This window comes from Manihot esculenta, chromosome 6 (assembly GCF_001659605.2).
Source record: "Manihot esculenta cultivar AM560-2 chromosome 6, M.esculenta_v8, whole genome shotgun sequence".
In the NCBI taxonomy this organism is placed as follows: Eukaryota; Viridiplantae; Streptophyta; class Magnoliopsida; order Malpighiales; family Euphorbiaceae; genus Manihot; species Manihot esculenta.
Window position 1 is genome coordinate 16,746,206 of NC_035166.2, and position 6,351 is coordinate 16,752,556.

Below are 6,351 nucleotides of genomic sequence, written 5' to 3' on the forward strand. Positions count from 1 at the left end.
CGCTGTGATGATAGGCATAGCCTCGGCTTCGGGCCACTTGGAGAAGTACTCCTCCGTTACTATCACAAACTTCTTTTGCCCGGTGGTATTAGGGAAAGGGCCTAGGATGTCTATGCCCCACTGTGAAAATGGCCAAGGGCTTGATATACTGGACTGTGGTGTAGCCGAGATGTTAATGGCGTTGGCAAACCTTTAGCAGACATTGCATCTTCTGACAAATTCCTCTGCTTCTTTTTTTACTGTGGGCTAGTAATAGCCTTACCTAAAAATTTTGTTTCCCAATGTGCCTGCTCCTTCATGTGCTCCATAGACTCCCTGATGTATCTCCTCAATTACCCTGGCCACTTTCTCTGGACCCACACATTGGAGCCATGGACTGGACCTTCCCCTTCGATATAGGGTTCCCCTTATTGCTTGATAGTTGGCAGCTCGGGCTGCAACTTTTCTTACTTCAGCTTTATCCTCAGGGAGCTTCCCAGCCTCTAAGTACTTTAGGTACGGGGTCATCCAATTCTGCCCTTCTCCGATCTGCATTATTGTGGCGGGTTTTTCAAAAGTAGGGGTGCTGATGTGTTTTATGTACACCTCATCCAAGAGTTATTCCAGTTCTTTTTCAAATAGCCGGCTAAGCAGGTCTGCTTCTTCATTCTCCTCTCAGGGTATCCTCTAGTATTGCATAGCAATTCCCTGCTCGCGAGCTCAGCTTCTATAGCTCGCACATTGGCCAAGTATTTCTGGGCCTTTCAATAATATCCCAGCTCCGCTGCCCTCAGCATTGGACGCCCCATCCACAAACAAGTTCCAGCTGAACTCTCTTGGTGGCTGATTTCCATCCCTTCCTTCCGCTGAGCTCGGTGACTCTCTATTAAGCTCTGGCTGTTCCTCATTGAAGGAGCATTCGGCTATGAATTCATCAAGGGCTTGAGCTTTGATGGCCGTCCGAGGTCAATATTTAAGACAGTATGGACCAATTTTGACAGACCAGGCGATCATTCAACTTGATGTTTTCGGTCTGTGAAGGATTTTCTTTAAAGGTTGATCTGTCATCACAACTCCCTGGTGGCTTTCAAGGTAGACTCTGAACTTCCTCACTGCTAACAGCAGGGCAAACATTAGCTTCTCTATGTTCATGTATCTAACCTCGGCATCCTTGAGCACCTTGCTAACATAGAAGATCGGCTTTTGCTCTCCTCCTTCTTCTCTCACTAGCACAACGCTTATGGCTTGCTCTAAGGTCGCTAGGTAGATCAGGAGCTCTTCCCCAGCTAATGGGCTGCTGAGTACATGTGGTGAACTGAGGTATTGCTTGAGGCTTCTGAAAGCCTGTTGGCAATCCTCTGTCCCTTCGAAGTTTGAGACTTTCCTTAGTTTCTTGAAGAAGGGCAAGCCCCGTTCTGCAGATTTTGACATAAATCGGTTGAGCGCTACCACCCTCCCTGTGAACCTCTGCACATCTCTCACACAAGTTGGCTCTGGAATCTTTAGTATGGCTTCCACTACTCGGCTCTCATCCAACTCAGGGATCTGCAAAGTCTCTGTATTGAAATGGGCCACATACTCCCTCAGAGATTCATTATTCCTTTGCCAGACCATTTTTAAGTAGCTGGTCTTCCTCTCAGCCGGGACTCCTACTATGAACCGACTGATGAATATGTTGGCGAGGTTCCCGAAGCTTTTAATGCTCCCCGCCTCCAGCCTATTGAACTAGGCCCTTGCTGGTCCCGTGAGAGTCGTGGGGAAGACCTTACACATCAGGGCATCCGACAGAGTCTGAAGTTCCATGAACATTTTATAGTTCAGGATGTGCTCTCGAAAGTTTCCTGCTCCGTCATATGTTGTCATTGGTGGCATCATAAACTTTTTTGGGGTGGTCTCTTGCTGGATCCACCCTGAAAATGGTGAGGAAGTAGGGTCTGGCTGTTGTCTTTTGCCCCCAACTCAGCTAGGAGCTGGTCCTTCATTCTCCGCAACTTTTGGTCTACGTTTGTCTCTTCCTGCCTCGGCCTTTTTTCCAAGTGATACCCTTCTCCCCATTCCTCGCTTTCCATCATCCTAGCTATCACCGCAGAGTAGCTCTCTACTTCGCTATTTTCAATAAGCTCTCTCACCCTCCTTCCTCAGGCTCTAACTGCTGGCTCATCTTCTCTATCGGCTTCTCCACTCCCTTCTCCGAGCCTCCAACTACTTTGTTGGGAGATCTGGTAGTTGAAGGTGGGTTGGGGCTCGGTGGCGTTGAACCATTCAGCTATAGGAGGTACGCTTAATGGGGTATTAAGCCCCCTCTGTTGCAACATCTGCCCCAGCCAGTGAGTAGTGTTCTGTAGCTGGAGGGCCATAGTTTGGAGTTCTTGGTTGGACAAGGTGGTTCTGGGTACATTCCCTGCCGAGCTCGGCGAGGGATTGAACAGTACGGGTGGTTGGTTTGAAGGGGTTGTGGGGCTTGAGAATGAGGACTGCTGACCTTCTTGAGCAGAGCTCAGGTCGTTCGGGGTGTTACTGGTATAGTTTTCGTTGTGGTTTACCATGTGGATCTCAGTGGGTGTTATGAAAATGGAACTCCGGTGATGAGAAGATCTCCTTTGTTCCCACAGACGGTGACAATTTATGTCCTAAGATCTAGAAAATAGGGTTTACAGTATGTGTGTAAGCTTCGCTAGGGAAGATCACCCCCTTCCCTTTTATCCCTTTTCCTTTTGTCTGCTAGTGACGTATAACCGCCTCCCTGTGACAGTGCCACTTATTTCTGTCAGTCAAATTGTATGTATGGACGAGTCAGAGCATCCCTCCATGCCAGACGGCCATTTAATTCCTCCTGGCGCGCGAGCTAACAGGGCTACGAGGTGACTGGGCCTGCTATCCTTATCTCTTGTCACGTCACCGGGCTAGACTTTCTTTGGGTAGGCCTGCGTGCATGGTCAGTCTGGCCTATTCCACGTCTCCGGGCTGGATTGTGTGATGTTGGGCCAGTCTACTTGAGTACGACTTGATGGGTTTTGGGCCCGTGTCCTTCTTCAGGATCCGGCTTCACCCCAGGATATAAGAAACCCAAATTATTTAGTTAAATTTAGTTTATTAAAAAAATTAAAGTATTGTTTAGTGGTAAAATAAATTTATATTATTCATAATTAATCTAAAAATTTAGTTATTTAGAAAATTTAATATCTATAAGGTGTTGGGACAAAAAATTGTAGGGATTCAAATAGTATGAAAGTAGGAAAAATTTATAAATATAAATGATGTAAATATTTTGTGTACGATAAATATTAGGAGATCAAGGAAAAAATTATTTAGTTAAATTTATTTTATTAAAAAATTAAAGTATTGTTTAATGGTAAAATAAATTTATATTATTCATAATTAATCCAAAAATTTAGTTACTTAAAAAATTTAATATTTATAGCAAAAAATTGTAGGAATTAAAATAGTATAAAAGTAGGAAAAATTTATAAATGTAAATGTTGTGAATATTTTGCTTAGGAAAAATATTAGGAGAAGGGAAAAAATTATTTAGTTAAATTTATTTTATTAAAAAATTAAAGTACTGTTTAGTGGTGAAATAAATTTATATTATTCATAATTAATTTGAGAATTTAGTTATTTAAAAAATTTAATATATATAGTAAAAAAGTAGAAAAAAATTTATAAATATAGAGGTTGTTGTGAATATTAAAGATGGAAAAAATTATTAAGTTAAATTTATTTTATTAAAAAAATTAAAGTATTGTTTTGTGGTGAAATAAATTTATATTATTCATAATTAATTTGCAACTTTAGTTATTTAAAAAATTTAATATCTATGGGTTTGTACAATAAATATTATGGATTAAAATAGTATAAAAGTAGAAAGAATTTATAAATATAAATATTGTTGTGAATATTTTCTGAAAGAAAAATATTATGGGATGATAAAAAATTTTTTAGTTAAATTTATTTTATTAGAAAAATTAAATTATTGTTTAGTGGTGAAATAAATTTATATTATTCATAATTATGAAAATTTAATTATTTTAAAAATTTAATATTGAGCATTGGGATAAAAAATCACGGGGATAAAAATAGTATAAAAGTAGAAAAATTTACAAATATAAATGTTGTTGTGAATATTTTGTGTAGGAAAAATATTAGGAGATGAGAAAAAAATTATTTAGTTAAATTTATTTTATTAAAAATTAAAGTATTGTTTAGTGGTGAAATAAATTTATATTATTTATAATTATGAAAATTTAATTATTTAAAAAATTTAATATTGGGCATTAGGATAAAAAATTATAGGGATTAAAATAATATAAAAGTAGAAAAAATTTATAAATATAAAGTTGGTGTGAATATTTTGTGTAGAAAAAATACTAGGAGATGAAAAAATATTATTTAGTTCAATTTATTTTATTTAAAAAATTAAAGTATCGTTTAGTCGTGAAATAAATTTATATTATTCATAATTAATCTGAAATTTTAATTATTTAAAAAATTTAATATCTATAGGTTTGTGGAAAAAAATTGTAGGGATTAAAATAGTATAAAAGTAGGAAAAATTTATAAATATAAATGTTATTGTAAATATTTTCTGAAGTAAATATTTTCTGAAGTAAAAAATTAGGAGAAGAGAAAAAAATTATTTAGTTAAATTTATTTTCTTAAAAAAATTAAAATATTGTTTAGTTATGAAATAAATTTATATTATTTATAATTATGAAAATTTAGTTATTTAAAAAATTTAATATCAGGCGTTGAGATAAAAAAATTGTAGGGATTAAAATAGTATAAAAGTAGAAAAATTTATAAATATAAATGTTGTTGTGAATATTTTGTGTAGGAAAAAATATTTAGTTTAATTTATTTATATAAAAAGATTAAAGTATTGTTTAGAGGTCAAATAAATTTATGTTATTCATAATTAATCTGAAAATTTAGTTATTTAAGAAATTTAATATATATAGGGTGTTGAGACAAAAAATTGTAGGGACTAAAATAGTATAAAAGTAGGAAAAATTTATAAATATAAATTTTATTGTGAATATTTTGTGTAGGAAAAATATTAGAAGATGAGAAAAAAATTATTTAGTTAAATTTATTGTATTAAAAAAATTAAAGTATTGTTTAGTGGTGAAATAAATTTATATTATTCATAATTAATCCGAGAATTTAGTTATTTAAAAAATTTAATATATAACAAAAGATACTGCTCAGGATAGGGATGGCAAACGCTCTCGCCTTTGACGATAGCAAACATGCTACCTCCATGGAGGAGGATGATCTGATTGACAGGAGTACAAGGAAAAAACGTAAAGAGTTGCCGGATGATGCTCCGGTTAACTACCTGGACGAGGAAGACCACGACGTTTTGGATGGCGGGACAAGGAGGGATGATAAGGAGCCGGAGACGCCTGATCTCCCTAAATCTTCTTTCAAAGACACGTTGTTGAATCAACATATGGGGGCTAGGGATGCTTGTTTTGATGATGATGCAATGAGTGAAGCATTGTGTGAATCTGATGATGAGGGGGATGCTACTTGCCCTAGGGTTAAAATAACGCCAGAAGAAAAGAACAGGCTTAGACAGCCCTGGCGAAACTCTTTGATCCTTAAACTTTTGGGACGTTCGATTGGTTATATTTATTTATCAAAAAGAATCTCTGAGCTTTGGCGTCCGAAGTCTTATTTCAATGTTATAGCTCTTGATAATGGCTATTTTTTAGTAAAGTTCACTAGCAAGCAAGACTATGATCATGCACTTTTAGGTGGACCTTGGATGATTGCTAATCACTATCTTACAGTACGGCGATGGCATCCTGAGTTTGATCCGTATGCTGCTAATGCTTTAGAACGACTTACAGTCTGGGCCAGGATTCCTTGCTTACCTATTGAATATTATAATGACGAGTTTCTTTTGAGAATTGGGAGCTTGCTCGGAAAACCTATTAAGGTGGATCGCAATACAAGTATGGTGAGTAGAGGACACTACGCTAGGATTTGCATTGAGATTAACATGGAAAAACCCTTAGTGGCCAAATTCAAGCTTCGCCGACGTGTTAGACCAGTGGAATATGAAGGGCTCCACCTGGTGTGTTTCAGTTGCGGTAGATATGGCCATGACGCCGAGAAGTGCCCGGTGAGGGGAGGTTCTGGCGGTGCCGGTAATCTTGCAGGGAAAGCCCATGCCAATGATCCGATTGATTTGGATAAGGATAAGGGAAGAGCAATCCCTAATAATCCGATGATTGTCAATGATTATGGGGATTGATGCTTGTCAAAAAAGATAAGAGGAATTTCAAAAAAGTCTCTAACAAAGTCGTAGTCAACAAGGAGTCTTCAAAAGAGAAATTTTCTGCTAAGGAAAAAGGGACAAAACCT